Source organism: Mesoplodon bidens (genome assembly GCF_964165515.1).
Source record: "Mesoplodon bidens genome assembly, chromosome: X".
NCBI classification, from domain to species: domain Eukaryota; kingdom Metazoa; phylum Chordata; class Mammalia; order Artiodactyla; family Ziphiidae; genus Mesoplodon; species Mesoplodon bidens.
This window is the reverse complement of record NC_138163.1, coordinates 139,600,443-139,618,402: the sequence shown is the minus strand read 5'-3', so window position 1 is coordinate 139,618,402 and position 17,960 is coordinate 139,600,443.

Here is a 17,960-nt window from a genome sequence, read left to right as displayed (position 1 = left end):
GTGGTACATATATACAATGGAATACTAACTACTCAGCCATAAAAAGGAATGAAATAATGCCATTTGCAGCAACATGGATAGACCTAGAGATGATCATACTAAGTGAGATAAGTCAGAAAGAGAAAGACAAACATCATATGATATCAGTTATATGTGGGATCTAAAATACGACTCAAATGAACTTATTTACAAAACAGAAACAGACTCAGAGACATAGAAAACGAACTTATGGTTACCAAAGGGGAAATGGGGAGAGGGCTAAATTAGGAATTTGGGATTAAGAGATCCCACACTACTAGATACAAAACAGATAAACAATAAGGTCCTACTGAATAGCACAGGGAAGTATATTCAATATCTTGTACTAACCTATAATGGAAAAGAATCTGTAAAAGAATATATATATATATATATATACACATATATATGTACATATAAACTGAATCACTTTGTTCTACACCTGAAACAGTGTAAATCAACTATACTTCAATTTAAAAAAATAGGATAATTAAGTTAAAAAATTTTAAATAAAGATAAAAATAAATGTGGCTACAGACCCTTTTGGTCTCATTTAATATTTTTGTATTCTAACATCAAGATGTTTGCTACAGAAAATTATACAATGTGTTTCATTTTGTTCATTATATTTTCCTTCTCTGAAGCAATATGGATTCTTAGCCTGAGAAAAAAGTTCAAGGTTGATAATATTTTAGGTGGCAACAGTCATTAACATGGTGGTCAAATGCGTGACTTGCTTTTTATGGCGTGACCCATTATGTCTTGTTGGTTTTCTTAAAACATATTAAATAACTGAATCTATTCAGAAATGACTTCTTTTCAGAGGGAGAGAATGTGTAAACAAAACTACTCCTGTCCTTTCAAAATCTATTTTTAAAGGAACTGGAACTATGCTGTACATAGATTTGAGAAATCCAGAAATATGTCATAAAGGGAAATAAATTTCGAGTTTGGTGATACAAGAAACTGTCCAGATGCTTATCTGAATGCATTTCCAGCTTTTGAAATTTAGTCCAGGGACTCCCCTGGTGGTGCAGTGGTTAAGAATCCGCCTGCCAATGCAGGGGACACGGGTTCGATCCATGGTCCAGGAAGATCCCACATGCCATAGATCAACTAAGCCTGTGCACCGCAACGACTGAGCCTGAGCTCTACAGTCCGTGAACCACAACTACTGAGTCCATGTGCCACAACTACTGAAGCCGGCACACCTAGAGCCTGTGCTTAGCAACAAGAGAAGCCACTGCAACGAGAAGCCCGCGCACCGCAATGAAGAGCAGCCCCCGCTCACCACAACTAGAGAAAGCCTGTGCTCAGCAAAAGACCCAACACAGCCCAAAATAAATAAATTAAAAAATTTTTTAAAGAAAAGAAATTTAGTCCAGATAAATGTGAACAGTCTATTTATACTGTGAACCATGTTTTGTTTTCTCAGTGATACTTCATCCTGGACTGAGCTGTTCACTAGAAATTCGGCGACATGTATTATTAGTTTTGTACACAAATATCCTCCAGAAACAACTCTGGATAATTCTGTCCAGAACAATATCTTGAATACTGTTTTTGCCAGATGGCATTCACAGTGTGCATTTAGTATATTTATATATGCCCGCGGCAATTTAATGTTCATGAAATGTTTCATTGCTCTTCACATCCATATATATCCTGTGAAATAGGCAGAATGAGAGATTCCTCAGATGTCCTTTATTTTCACATTTCTCATGTAATATACAGAATTGGATATTCACTCATGGGTGATCATTCTTAGGTAAGCTACTCCCTATCTATTCTCCACTAATTATCCTTTTATAGATAATGTTACCTGGAAAAGACTGAAGGAATTTAGTACAAGTTGTTCCTCATTATCTTAGTATAATTGGTAACAATCAAAGACCACTCAATCCGCACCCTTTGAGAATGTTAGCCTACTAACTACAAGTAAAATGTTTTTAAAAATGGAGAATTTCCCTGCAAAAATAAAAAACAAACTTATGGTTACCGGGTGTGGGGGGATAAATTAGGAGATTAGCATTGACATCTATATCTATATCTATCTATATATATATATAACTAATAAGAACGTACTGTAGAGCACAGGGAACTCTACTCAATACTCTGTAATGACCTATATGGGAAAAGAATCTAAAAAAGAGTGGATATATGTATATGTATAACTGATACATTTTGCTGTACAGTAGAAACTAGCACAACATTGTAGATCAACTACACTCCAATAAAAATTTGTAGATCAACTACACTCCAATAAAACTTTAGATCAACTACATTGCAATAAAAATTTAAACCAAAAAAAAAAAAAGGATGGATGAAAACAAATGTGTTTATCCTCATAACTGACATCATTTAAGTCACATTAACTGTGTGTACACGCTTACCTGAGAGATTGCATGGTTGGCAGTTTTCCCTGATGTAAACGTCATTTAGAATGGTGAAACATGCTGCAGTTTATGCTTGAATTTGCAAAGCAACAGGAGAATCTGTTTGGTGGAAACACAAAATGAAAATGGTTTTCTAATGGTCTTCCCAGCATCTCTCTTAATGCTTTGAGATTCATTCTTTCGATTTGAATTTCCAACATTAGATCACATTCCTAGTTCCTATCATTAATTGGTCATGAGAACTGCCAGACTTCTCATTTTTTTATGATTTTGCACAGGATTCAAATAATTATCTAGTATCATTTTTAACGTCTTAATAGAATTCTACTTTTTTGGCAAGGTTGAGATTGATTTGTAATATGATATCGATGTTTAGAAGCCACTTGATAGAAACAGTTAAACGGATGGTCTGAGTTGATGTAATAAAGAAATATGATTAATTTCAGTAGGAAAACATATTTCTCAGCAGCCAGTACACTAGGGAATTATTGCACAAAATGAGAAATCTCACATAACATGTAAAAGCATACTTTTCATTCAAATTCCCAATAACACTATATACAAGTAATTACAATTCCAAATCAAAGTCCGAATGACAGATATATCTAAAACCCAGCTTTTGTGGACTTATTAGTTCCAATTCCAAGTAAAAGTGGGACACTTATTTCAAATTTCAATTCAAATTTCAAAATCTGAGTAACCCAGTAATCAAGCAGTGATACACTTATTCACCCCAATTCTAAATAACACCAGTGTACTTACTGGATTAAATAATAATGCTAATTAAATATTCCAAATAATACTAGTGTGTTTATTTCAATTTCCAATTCAAATTTCAAAATCCAAATAACACTGAGAATAAATATGGGTACAGTTATTATTTTCAATTCCAAATAGCACTAGTGTACTTATTAACTTATATTCTGATTCTAATTTCTATTTCTATCTTAATTTATCCATAACAAACACTAATGCATTTATTAGCATGAATTGCAAATAGTATTTCAGGTCTTATTAAGTCAAGTTCCAATTCAAGTTCTGAAATATAAATTGTACTGGTATCAAGCACTGCAACTATTATTAGTTCCAATTTTAAATAATAGTGGTATAATTATTACTTCTTATTTCAATTAAAATCCAGAGTCTAATACCTCATAACATATACCATTGTACTTATTAGCTCAAATTCAAAATAACACTGATAAATGACTATGTGACCTTTCATTTCTACTTCTAGTATTTCAATATCTCCTATAACAATCACTGGTACACATATTATTTCAAATAACTAGTAACACGGTGGTCTTGTAATTCATACAAATTTCAAACAACACGTGCTAACACATTTAAATTCCAAATTGCAAAAGTTTACTTCTAAGTTCAAATTCCAAATGAGGCCGATTTACTTATTTATTCATATCTCAACTCCAATTCTAAAATGCAAATAAAACTGATAACAAGCTTCAATGCGCTTATCTCTTCAAATTTCAAATAACGCTGATGTATTTATTCAGCCCTATGTCCATCTGCAGGTAACTTACATAATAACCTGAGGTTCACTTTTAACAGAAATGCCATTTCCCTAACAACCTGAGGTCCACTTTAAACAGAAATGCCGTTTCAACTCCAAAGGGTTAAGAAATCTGACCACAAGCATAGGTGCACTGATCAGGTTCAAATTTCAATTAACACTGGTGTGCTTATTAATTCATATTCCAGTTGGAGTATCCAAATATCTCTAATGCCAAGCAAAGGCATAATTATTGGCTCAAATGGTAAATAACATGAGAGGTCTTATAAATTCAAATTCCAATTCACTATCCCAAACCCAGGTCACAGTGGTAACAATTATTGGTAAACTGATTTGTTCTAATTCCAAATAACCCTGGTATCAGTCCAAATTCCAATTCAAATTCCCAAATAAATAGATAACAAGTACTGGTGGACTTTTAGCTAATATTTTGATTAACACTGGTGTACCTAATATAAATTTTAACTTTTGGTTTAATTTTCATTTAGAATTCCAAATTTCAGAAATCTCAGACAATAATCACTAATATGCTTAGTAGTTTAAAATTCCTCATAACATCATTTGTCTTATCAAATCAAATTCCAATTTAAATTCCCAAATTCAAATAATACCCATGACAAGAAGAAACACACTTTTGAGGTCCAATAGCAAGTAACACTGTTGTAATTATCAGTTCACATTTCAAGTAAAATTCCAATATACAAATTTCTCCAGTAAGAAGCATTATTCCACTTATCTCTTCAAATTCCAAATAACATTAGTGCATAAATATTCAAATTTCAGATAACATTAGTTTACTTGTTAGATCAAATTCAAAACGACAGTGGTTTACTTATTAATTAATTTTGATAAATGTACTACTGCATTAATTAGCTAAAATTAAAAACGACTATGCTTTATTTCAAATTCTAAATCAAATTCCACAAACCAAAAATTAAAAGTAATTAAAATAAAAAACACCAATGCACTTATTAGCTCAAATTCCAAATAACTCTGTTTTACTTATTGGTTCCAATTCCACACACAATTTTAAAATCTAAAAAAAATTGACAACAATCACTGGCTGTTGCACCTATTATTTCAAATTCTAATTAACACTGGCACAAACTTCCTTGAAATTGCAACTGATATACCAAAGACCTATAACCTAAGGTATACTTTTTCACATTATTTACAAATAACACTGGCATATTTGTTGATTCAATTATAATGTCAATTTTAAATTTAAGAGTCTGAAACTTCCAATTGAAATTTTCAGTTGAAATTTTAAAATCCAAGTCGTACCATTAATATGTACCAGTCCACTAATTATTTCTAAATGCAAATAACACTGGTGAATTATTAGCTCAAATTTAAATTCAAATTCCATAATCCAAATAAATCTGATAGCACATACTTGGCATTTACTGGCTCAAATTCTAAATAACACTGGTACACTTAGTGATTTAAATTCAGTCCAAATCAAATGTAAATTCACATTTCTAAATAACACTAGTACATTCATTCACTGAATTCCTAATTAAAATTCAAAAATTCAGATAAGACCATAACAAAGATCAGTACATGTATTAATTCCAATCCCAAACACTGGTTGGCTTATTAGCTTATACTTCAAATCAAGTTCCCCTATACAAATATCTCTGATAAAAAGTTCTACTGCACTTATTAATTTGAATCCCAAATAACACTGATAAACTTCCTCAAATTTTCAAATAGCAATATTTTACCTTTCAATTCTAATCCTAAATAACACTGACTTACATATTAATTCAAATTATAATTCACCTTCCAAAACCCAAATAACTTTGATAGCAAATACTGGTAAACTTATTATTTGAAATTCTATCTAATTATTTTTATTTGTTCAAAATTTTAAAACTAAATATCTCAAAATTTAATAAATATACAAGTATTGGTAAACTTAATAGCTGGAATGCCAGATTACAATGATTTACTTACTGATTGAAATTAAAATGCACATTTACATTTCCAAATAATACCCATGCTCTTCTTTGATTAATTTCCAACAAACACAAATGTATTTCTTTCCAATATCAATTCAAGTAGAATACTACTCGTATGACAAGCTCTGGTGCATTTAGCTCAAATAACACCTGTGTATTTATTTGTTCAAATTCAAATATCAAAATATCTCCAGATAAGCACTAGGGCATTTACTAGTCTCAATAGACATAACACTGACATACTTATGGTTAATAGACCCATTTACATTAGAAAATATATATAACTCTATTAATAGATATGGGTGTGTTTGTATGGCCATATTCAAAATAATGTTATAATTTTTAATCAAAATTTCTTTCAAATTTCTATGTCTAAACAACTCTGAAAATGAACACTGGTGTACTTATTAATTTAAATGCCAAATTTATAAACTCTATTGAATGTTAAAATATACTAAAATGTATAAAAAGATCTAAAAAGTTTGTACTTACTAATATTGTAATAATTATATTATTAATGATTGTACTTATCACTTCCGACTCAATTACAAATTCCAAATAACTCCAAAAATAAATATTCCTGAACTTATAATTTGAATCCAAATTTCACATGCAGAACTTTGGCTGTATTATCTGTTCAACATTTTTATTCTTAAAATGTGTTTAATATTGCCTAATTCAAGGGTATCTCTCCTGATTTCACACCAAGAGAAGGAAAAAATCAATTAGACTATGATCAGGACAATACATTAAGATTATTTTACTCTTGGGACTTCCCTGGTGGCGCAGTGGTTAAGAATCCCCCTGCCAATGCAGGGAACACGGGTTCAAGCCCTAGTCCGGGAAGATCCCACATGCCATGGGGCAACTAAGCCTGTGCACTACAACTACTGAGCCTGAGCTCTAGAGCCCGTGAGCCACAACAACTGAGCCCACGCACCACAACTACTGAAGCCCGCGCACCTAGAGCCCGTGCTCCACAACAGAGAAGCCACCGCAACGAGGAGCCCACGCACCACTCACTGCAACTAGAGAAGGCCCACGTGCAGCAACGAAGACCCAATGCAGCCAAAAATAAATAAATAAAATAAATTTATTTTAAAAATTATTTTACTGTTTTTTAATGAAATTCCAGCAATTCCACTCATAGGTATATATCTAGAAAAAACGAAAACACTAAGTCAAAAAGATACATGAACCCCAATGTTCATAGCAGCACTACTTAAAATAGCCAAGATATGGTAACCACCCAAGTGTCCATCAACAGAGGACAGGTAAAGAAGACATGGAATATATATACAATGGAATATCACTCAAACATAAAAAAAAAAAAAGAAATTCTGCGATTTCCAGCAATGTGGATGGACCTAGAGATTATCATACTAAGTGAAGTAAGTCAGAAAGAGGAAGACAACATGATATCACTTATATGTGGAATCTAAAATATGATACAAATGAACTTATTTACAAAACAGAAACAGACTTACAGACATAGAAAACAAACTAATGGTAACCAAAAGGGAAAGGGGGAGGGTGGGATAAATTAGGAGTATGGGATGAACGGATACACACTACCATATATAAAATAGATAAACAACAAGGATATATTGTACAGCACAGGGAATTGTAGCCATTATCTTGTAAGAATTTTTAATGGAGTATAATCTGTAAAAATACTGAATCACTATGCTATACACCAGCAATTATTATAATAATGTGATTCCTCTATAGTTCAATAGAAAAAGAAAGAAAAAAATCCTTTTTTTACCTTATAGAAATTAGATGGTATTGCATTATGCATACCATTCATTATTATATATTGAATGGTTTTATTTATGAAAATATGAAGCACTGGCATTTATAACTCAATAACTACATATTATCATTGATATTCAACACAATTAATATGTTAAATATATTAAATAATCAAACATTACCCAAGGGGCGGGATTAGAGGGAAGAGTGTATTCCCAAGCCTGTCACGTTTCTGCATGATAATGTATGATGCCATTGAGCAAGGGCTCTGGTTTGTTGGGAAAAGTAACACAAAACACATCGCAAGGTGCAGATGGGATACACGTGACTTAGGGGATTTAGTGTTCCAGCACACGACTTTGGAAAGGGCAGAGCGTGATCTTTTCTTCCTAATTTTCTGAGCACTGACCTGTCGCTAATCTTCTTCACACAGTGCTCCATCCCAGCTTTATTCGAATGACACATTGTTGAAAAAAGATAAATACTACAATAATGTTTTAAAAGTAAGTACCACTTGAAAAAATTAGGTAACCACTGTGTAGGGCCTAGGCGTCCTCCTCCCCTTATATTCTTCTTCATAATGAACACTTATCGGATACTCTTAAGTTAAAGAAAAATGTATGAAATACAGGTTGGATTACTCAGGGGGCGGTGAGGGTTAGAAAGAGCCAGAGGATGACTGGGTGACTTGAGAACACTGCTTCTTCCTAAATGTAATTTTCTACGCCACTCTGCTGCTGGGAAGTTGGGTGAGTTCAAGAATGGACGCAAAGTCATCTTGCTCTTGATTTCTTAGCGATGCTATGGGAATAACTGTGACACCTCCTGAAGTTGTGGTGATTAAATGAATGAACATACACAAGACTTCAGTGAAATATGTGGAGAAGGTGTGGAGAAAAGGGAACCCTCCTGCACTGTTGGTGGGAATATCAATTGATGCAGCCACTATGGATAACACTATGGAAGTTCCTTAAAATATTAAAAACAGAAATACCATATGATCCAGCAATCCCACTACTGGGCATATATCTGGAGAAAACTATACTTCGAAGAGATAGATACACCCCAGTGTTCATCGCAGCACTATTTACCATAGCCAGGACATGGAAGCAACCTAACTGTCCATTGACAGATGAATGGATAAAGAAGATGTGGTACATATATACAATGGAATACTACTCAACAATAAAAAAGAGTGAAATAATGCCATTTGGGGCAACATGGATGGACCTGGAGATGATCATACTAAGTGAAGTAAGTCAGACAGAGAAAGACAAATATCATATGATATTGCTTATATGTGGAATCTTAAAAAAATAATACAAATTAACTTACTTACAAAACAGAAACACTCACAGACTTAGAGAACGAACTTATGGTTACCAGGGGGAAAGGTTGGGGGGAAAGGATAAATTAGGAGTTTGTGATTAACATATACACACTACTATATATAAAATAGATAACTAATAAGGACCTACTGTACAGCATAGGGAAATCTAGTCAGTATTCTGTGATAACCTAAATGGGAAAATAATTTGAAAAAAGAATAGATACATGTATATGGATAACTGAATCACTTTGCTGTACACTTGAAATTAGCACAGCATTGTAAATCAACTATACTCCAATATAAAATAAAAAAATATATATATGGCACCAAGTGAGGACACAACCAATGAAAGCTACCATATGAATTCTTAATAAAAACATTATATACAGATTACAGTGTTTATCTGTATATTATTTCCTGTGGCAGAAAGGTGCCTCATTAAAAATGTTCTTCTGCATTGTTTTATTACAATGAATAATGACCCCTCTTTGATTGGTTTCACATAAATATAGTTAGTATACAAAATTCCTTCAAAATTAAATCCCTAATTATTAAATAATGGGAACATCATGATTAAAACAACATGACACATATTTAGATTTTAAAACATAATTATTAAACTAATAAATTTTTGTGAATGTGTTTCTTAAGGATAAAATGATTTTTTAAGTGCTTACTGAAAAGGAAAGCAACTAAAAATAAGCTAGTTCAGCAGCAAGAATTTTGTTTCTCTTAAGAAGTATGAAATACCAAAAATCTATGTGACAAGATGAGAATCGACTTTAAGTGGAATATTTTATGACATAACAGATCATAGTTGGAGTTCTTATTTTAGTCCCACTCAACAGTAAAAGACATATACATATATTTTCCCATCTAACTTTCCTGAATTCATGATCACAGTGTGTGCAACACTTTAGATTACTGTCATCCTATAAAACTACTTTAACTTGCTCACCCTTAAGTTTTATCACTGAAACCTCACAGTAGATCTTTCACTACTTCAAGGAAAAATGCTCTAAAAAAGTACACAATACAACACTGTTAACTGTAGGCTCTATGGGGGTACAGTAGATCTTTGGAACTTAGACATCTTGTATAACTCAAAGTTTGTACCCCCTTGTACCTCCCTGTCTGCACCTCTCTTCCCCCAGCCCCTGGAAATCACCATTCTACTCAGCTTCTATGAGTCTGAGTACTCTAGATTCCTCATACAACTGGTATCATGCAGTGTTTGTCCTTCTTTGTCTGGCTTATTTCAGTAAATTGCTAAGGCAATAGATCCTATGTTAATTGTTCTTATCATAAAATAATAATTAAAATAGTAATAGTAATAATAATAATAATACTGAGAGGAAACTTATGTAAGTGATGGAAATATTCATGGCGTAGATTGTGGTGGTAGTTTCGCGGGTATATACTTATCTACGAAGTCATCAAGTGGTATATATTGAATACATACAGCTTTTTGTAGGTCAATCACATGTCAATAAAATGGTTCAAAAAACTACTAAAGAAACTCCAAAGTGTTGAACAGGTATGTTTTAAACAAACAGAAACCTCTCAATTATTTCTAATATTTCACCTTCATTCCTTAATTCTTTAAGTTTTCTTGTATAGACTGAAAAAAAGATATTGATAAAAACATATTGTGTTGCAACTAGAGATGATCATACTAAATGAAGTCAGAAAGACACAGACAAATACCATATGCTATCACTTATACATGGAATCTAAAATATGACACAAATGAACCTATCTATGAAACAGAAACAAATTTGAGGGACACAGAGAACAGACCGGTGGTTGCCAAGGGGAGGTGGGTGGGAGAGGGCTGGATTGGGAGTCTGGGATCAGAAGAGGCAAACTGACATATATAGGATGGATAAACAACAAGGTCCTACTGTAGAGCACAGGGAACTATGTTCAATATCCTGTGACAAACCATCATGGAAAAGAATACGAAAAAGAATGTGTATATGTATATATAACTGAGTCACTTTGCCGTACAGCAGTAATTAACACAACATTGTAATTCAACTCTCCTTCAATAAAAAATAGATTAAAAAAACCCAAAAAGCATATTGTGTATATAAAGAAAAAAATCTTCACTAAAATATGAGAAAGTAACATTTTTCATTCTGCATAGGTGCTCCACATATATACTATGCTATACATGCATGCATAAATACCTGCAGGTTTATTCCTATTTAGATACATTCAATCAAGAAAATATTACCCAAATATAATTGTAAGATTATAATATTTCTATGCAGAGTTGAAAATTCAATCTAATTTGAAAAACAGGGATATTTCTTCCAGGTAAGATCATGAGTTAGTCTCTTGAGTGGCAGTTTGGGCTAAAATTTAAAAATGAATTAAAAAAAATACTGAATCTATGTTTGGAAATTCTCTGGGAAACAAACAAACAAACAAAAAAGTTTAAAATCATTGTAAATGAAATTATGTATCTTATTAGAGAAATTTTGACATCTTATTTGAAAGTCAATCACGGGTACTTGTAAAGAACAAAATAATATAGAGGATAATTTTATTTATATGTATTTCTAATATGTTTTAAATGTCCCCAGTTGCTTCCTTTTAACTTCTGTGATAACAACACACTCATATTGTATATAATTACTTAGTTAATTCCTTTCTATTTATAAGCAAATGAAGCTAATTTAAAATTAAAATACCACGGATAAGCTTTTCACTTGATTTAAATTAATAAAAATAATTGACCTGAAGGTTTATGAAATTATTATATTTGGAGCATTTCCTACTGAGGATCCATACAGACATGATTTAACTACCATCTAGGACAGAGTGCTTCCAGGACTTCCCTGGCAGCCCAGTGGTTGAGACTCCCTGCTTCCAATGTAGGGGGCATGGGTTCAATCCCTGGTTGGAGAACTAAGATCTCACATGCCGTGAGGCATGGCAAAATAAATAAATACATATTCAATTAAATATTAAAAAATAAAAAGCATGCATAGGACACAATGGTTCCAAGCAGATTAGGAAACTGAAATACTTCCATAAAGGATGCCTATTTACTCCTCTTTTTTTTTTTCTTCTTTTTTCGGTGAGGCTGCTCTCTGGATTATCAGAGTTGAGGGGAATATCACACCATGATGTTTCCTTTTCTTCCCCTAGCAACTGAGCAATGCCTGGGACTCAGCAGAACCTCTATAAAGAGCTCTTTTACAAATGTTCCTGTTGCTTTCTTACATATCATGCTACAATACAAAAGCTGAATTAGACAACTCAGAAAGTAGTCAGGGTTTTGGCCAATATCCTCCTTTTTAAAAAAAGACAATAACAGAGTTTTGTGGATTCATGAAAAGCCTAATTTTAGCAGTTATTTATATTTTATTGATGAATTGAAAAAATCAATATTTGGGGGGGGTGGGGAGAGATAAATTAGGAGTATGGGATTAACACATACACACTACTATATATAAAATACAACAAAGGAACTCTACTCAATATCTTTAGTAAGCTATAATGGCAAAGACTATGAAAAAGAATAGGTACATGTACATGTATAACTGAGTCACTTTGCTGTACACCTGAAACTAACACAACCTTGTAAATTATCTATACTTCAATTTAAAAAATATTTTTGAAAAATCAGTATATATTTTAAAATAAAAGGCTTCTTTCTCTACAGCTGACCATCGGATCCTGGATTTTCTGGATCCCATGATGCAGAGATCACGGGTCTTTACTGCATTAGGACGCACTCACAGAGGGGCAGTCACTTGAATGTTATGTAGGTTAAAATTTAGCTTAACTGTTTTTAGCCACAAATCCGTTTCTTCACCTGTACTATAATCGTTGGCTTCCTTATTGCACGAGTTATACAAAGATAAATACTTCCTTTATTGGAGAAATTAATTTTATATACATCTATTTGCCTGTCATATCTATTATCTCTCTATACATTATCTATTTATCTATACAACCTATTTATCTATTATCTATTTATATATTATCTATCTAATCTATCATATAGCTATCCATTATCTATTTATCTATATCTATCTATCTATCTATCTATCATCTATCAACATTTACCAGATACGTATTTGGCTTTGGAGGAAAAGATACATGTTGCAAATCAACACCAGGAAATGGGGTTAAAAACTGGTCCTTCTCACTGTGAACTCATCCTAATCGTACTGTTGCTGTTTTGGACGTGGGATTGGGTTCCTGACTTTCTTGCCCACGGTCCATTCTTCTGCCTCAACTTCCATGCCCAGCATGATGGTGAGGTTGTTATTTCTCACATGTTCCTGTGCAGTCTTGCCGGTACTGGCCAGATGGACACCGTCCCTACCTCCCCTACATATCCGTCTCCTTCTCTGACGCCTCCACTTCTGCCTACTCTTAGAGCCCCGAGACAGTCACATGTTCCCTTTTAAGGGAAAAATGTACGCTTCCATTCCACCTAAATTACCCTGTCCCGTACTGTGTGTAGACATTGACCCTGAATACTACACCTATATTTATTAAAGTTAAAATTAAAGCTTGAATCTACCCTAATCTTCCACTCGGTCCGTCCTTATTCATAATCGCTTTCCTTCCTTCATTTCTCTAACCAAACGCTCAAATGTCTCATGACCAAGTTAGAACTGCTTCGGAGAACTGCCCCCAGGATGAAAATGGACATTCCTTTCTTTCTAAGGCTTCAATTTCCTTCTAGCACAGAGCTGCTTTAGAAAAATAAATAAATAACATTGTAGTGATATTTAATAAGAAGGATATATTAGATAGGAAAAACAAATCAATATGTTTCCTACCTTATTAATTAAACACACACAAAAATACCAGCTGGCCCTCCTAAGAACACTTAATCTGAGATATCTGTCAGGACATGTTAGGGACCCACCAGTTCTCTATCTCTAGAGAGACTCATGTAGCCTTGACCCATTATAAATGAATCCCAGTCAGCATAAACGGTCTTCAAGCTAACAACTTTGTCTCGGAGCCACAAGGTTACTATTCAAAGCCCAGGAATTAAAGTCATCACAATTAATACCATCTTAAGATTTCTGGATGGTTAACATTTTTGCTGGTCAGTTCATTATTTTGGTCAAAGCTTGGCTATTATGTAAACCCTCTAAGGAGAGAACCGCATGGACAAAACAGCCATGAATTATGGGCATATACTCCAATGCATAACCCTAGCAGAGCAGTGATGAATGCTGCCCTTGCCAATTTCTATTTCCAGTGTTCCTTTTCTTTCCTAAGAAGAAGAATAAAACATGTCACCCAACTTCACTAATTGGTATCATTGCTCCCAGCGCTGTGATTCATGTCTGACGTTGAAAAGCTAGTGGAGTAAGGGGAGCTGGACTTGCTATTAAATTGTCAAAGAATTACCCCCCAAAGCTTTCCAAACTCATGCTGTTGTGAATGCAGCATGTTTTATTAAACCTCAATTCAGACGAACCATTTCACACATTGCCTATATGTTTTACTCAATTTCTCTGCAACAATAACAATAAAAAGGTAAAAATAAAGACACGTTCTTTAACATACTTGAGGAGTATTGTCTTGGTTTGGAAAAGAGAAAGAATGATGCATTCCTCCTACTGACAAATGTACAGCACTTGGTTGAAACTTTGCTATACGGCGAATATGACTAAGAACCATTTCTTTGGGCGGATAACAGCTAGCTTTTGTTCAAGGTAGCTTAGATCAGTGCAATCAAATAATGAAGGGTCTCTTCTTTATTATTTATTTATTTATTTAACACCTTTATTGGAGTATAATTGCTTTACAATGGTGTGTTAGTTTCTGCTGTATAACAAAGTGAATCAGCTATACACATACATCCCCATATCCCCTCCCTCATGCATCTCCCTCCCAGCCTCCCTAACCCACCCCTCTAGGTGGCCACAGAGCACCGAGCTGATCTCCCTGTGCTATGCAGCTGCTTCCCACTAGCTATCTGTTTTACATTTGGTAGTGTATATATGTCCATGCCTCTCTCTCACTTCGTCCCAGCTTACCCTTCCCCCTCCCCTCCCCACCCCCGTGTCCTCAAGTCCATTCTCTATGTCTGCGTCTTTATTCCTGTCCTGCCCCTAGGTTCATCAGAACGATTTTTTTTGTTTGTTTTAGATTCCATATATATGTGTTAGCCTACGGTATTTGTTTTCCTCTTTCTGACTTACTTCACTGGGTCTCTTCTTTATAACCCAACTATTTATTTATTCAGCACTGGGGTGGTGACAGAAACAAAATATGTGTGTGTGTGTTTGTGTGTGTGTGCACATTCTGTTTTGTTTCACCTCCACCATAAAGAAGAAGAGATTCGATCCCGCATGGGTGACTAAACCAGAAAGGCTAAGAGATTTTTGAGTGGGTCTCAGATAAAGCAAAGGCATTCAATTTCAACTACAAGTGTCTGGATGCAAACAGTTACTCCTTCAGTATTTCTGCAGAATGAACTTACAATCTACTGTACATACCAGAACACATGTGAGAGAGAAAGAGGGTCTCTTACCTCTTTGCTGAAATAGCCAGTATAAACCAGAGTTTTCCCAGGGACATGGAACATGTGGGTACCCAAGGTTTGTATCCAGATTCTCAATTGTTAGAAGGTCCTTTTGAGGACAGGAATGGCAGCACTGGTCCATCCAGAATGATGGATGAGTGAATGAATAAAGGCAAAAATGAAGGGAGTGAAAAACAGTGTATCCTAATTATACATATTTTAGGAGATAAAGTCCCACATGGTTTCATGGAAGACATGAATATCACAGATACGACGTTTATTCAGTTTGCAAATATATTCTACCCACGCTGTGTTCCATGTTCTTCCGCCTGGTATCTTTCCTGAGTGCACGTATCTCCCTGCTGAGGTCCGTCAGTGTAAACGTGCTTATTCAGTCCACACTTCTGAAATATATACTTCAGGGGTTACGGATTTCTCTACGGACAGGCAATCTCTCGCATTCCTTGGATTTTATGGCTCCTTTCTGTGACCAGTGGAAATCTCGCTATTAGTCTACTTGTTATTCCTCTATATGTGATCTGCTTTTCTCTCTCTGCTTGAAGTTGGGTTTCGTTGGGCTCAAGAAACCATACCGCCCTGTGCTCCTGAAGAGCCATTCTGTTCCTACAAAGCGTGAAGCATCATCTCCTCCCTCAAGCATCATTGTGGAGTCCTAACTGGTCCAAGAGACCATAGCGGTAGCACTTACCCAGATGGTTTCAGCATGTCTTGTACTGTCCAGTGTCAGTCACAAACAAGCATGGCTTTACTTTGTCACCTGACCATAGGTTTCCTTCCATGAGGCCATGATGTGTGTTGAGGCCATGCAGGAGAACGCACCTTGGTATACGAAGGATTTGCTCCCGCAAAGGATGTGAGCCTGTAACACCTGCTTGCTCTCAACTCCACACGGCCACTTCTCCTTGGTGAAGGAGTGTTCTGGGCTCATTCCTTCATTGGGTTGCAGAATATCTAGTTTATTTATTTTTTTTAATTTTATTGGAGTGCAGTTGATTTACAATGTTGTGTTAGTTTCAAGTGTACAGCAGTGATTCCGTTATATATATATTCTTTTTCAGATTCTTTTCCATTATGAGTTATTATAGGATATTGAGTAGAGTTCCCTGTGCTATACAGGAGGTCCTTGTTGTTTATCTATTTTACACATCGTAGTGTGTATATGTTAATCCCAAACTCCTAATTTATCCCTCCCGCCTCTCCACTTTGGTAACCGTAAGTGTTTTCTATGTCTGTGAGTCTGTTTCTGTTTTGTAAATAAGTTCACCTGTATGACTGTTTTAGATTCCACATATAAGCTGTATCATGTATTTGTCTTTCTCTTTCTGAATTAAAGAACATCTAGTTACTGATAGATATCATTCAAGATGCAAGATCACTGGACTCCAAGGGTAAGGGACACATTTTCTACGAGTTCTGTAAAAAGCAAGCGGCTTAATCCAAAATGGCAAGACTCTGCAAGACGGCATGGCATTCCCTGTAGGAAATCTTGGGATTTCACTATAATCAGCTAGGCGGGGCTTTCCACGAATTCTATCAGCACCAAGACCTGTTACGTACACTTCACGCAACAATCAATGTGCTGGGTGACAAAATTTGCAGGAAAATGTTGTTAGCAGGTGAACCAGCTGGGAAACCCTCCCTTCTCCACTCACCACTCAAAGACAGCCAGCAGGTAGCATATAGGTATTTATTTCAGTTCATTTTCATATCTAGGCAAAATGAAGAATATGCTCTATGGTCATGGATAAGGCGATATTCCAGAGAGGATTCAGATCCCTGTTGTATCAGGGGAAGTTATGAACTAAACTGTGTCTCCCCCCCACAAATTCATATGTTGAAGCCCTAACACCCAGTATCTTAAAATGTGATTGTGTTTGGAGATAGGACCTTTAAAGATGTCATTAAGGTAAAATGAGGTCTTTAGGGTGGGGCCCTAATCCCATAGGACTGGTGTCCTTATAAGAAGAGGAGATGAGAACACAGACACACACACAGGGACCACCGTCTGAGGACACAGGGAGGAGATGGCCATCTCCACGCCAAGGAGAAAGGCCTCAGGAGGAATCAGCTCTGCTGACACCTTCACCTCAGATTCCAGCCTCCACAACTGGGAGGAATAAATGTCTGTTGCTAAGGCTCCCAGTCCATGGCCCTGTGTTATGTCAGCTCTAGCAACTAATACATAGGTGTTATCACCCATGGTAAGCATTGGTCTTACCTAAATCTGGAATAGTGCTACATCCTAAGTTTCAGTGTCCCTTTGCATCAATGACATGGACGAGGGTTATGAAATCGTAGGATAGTGAGAAAATCAAACTTGTAGAGATCTACCCTGAGGCACAGAAAGCTGTCAAGATGATAAAGATGTAATGTTGGCACTGCTCCCTGAGAGTCAGTGTCTCTCAGACCTGTTGCTTATGGAGAGAGACAATAA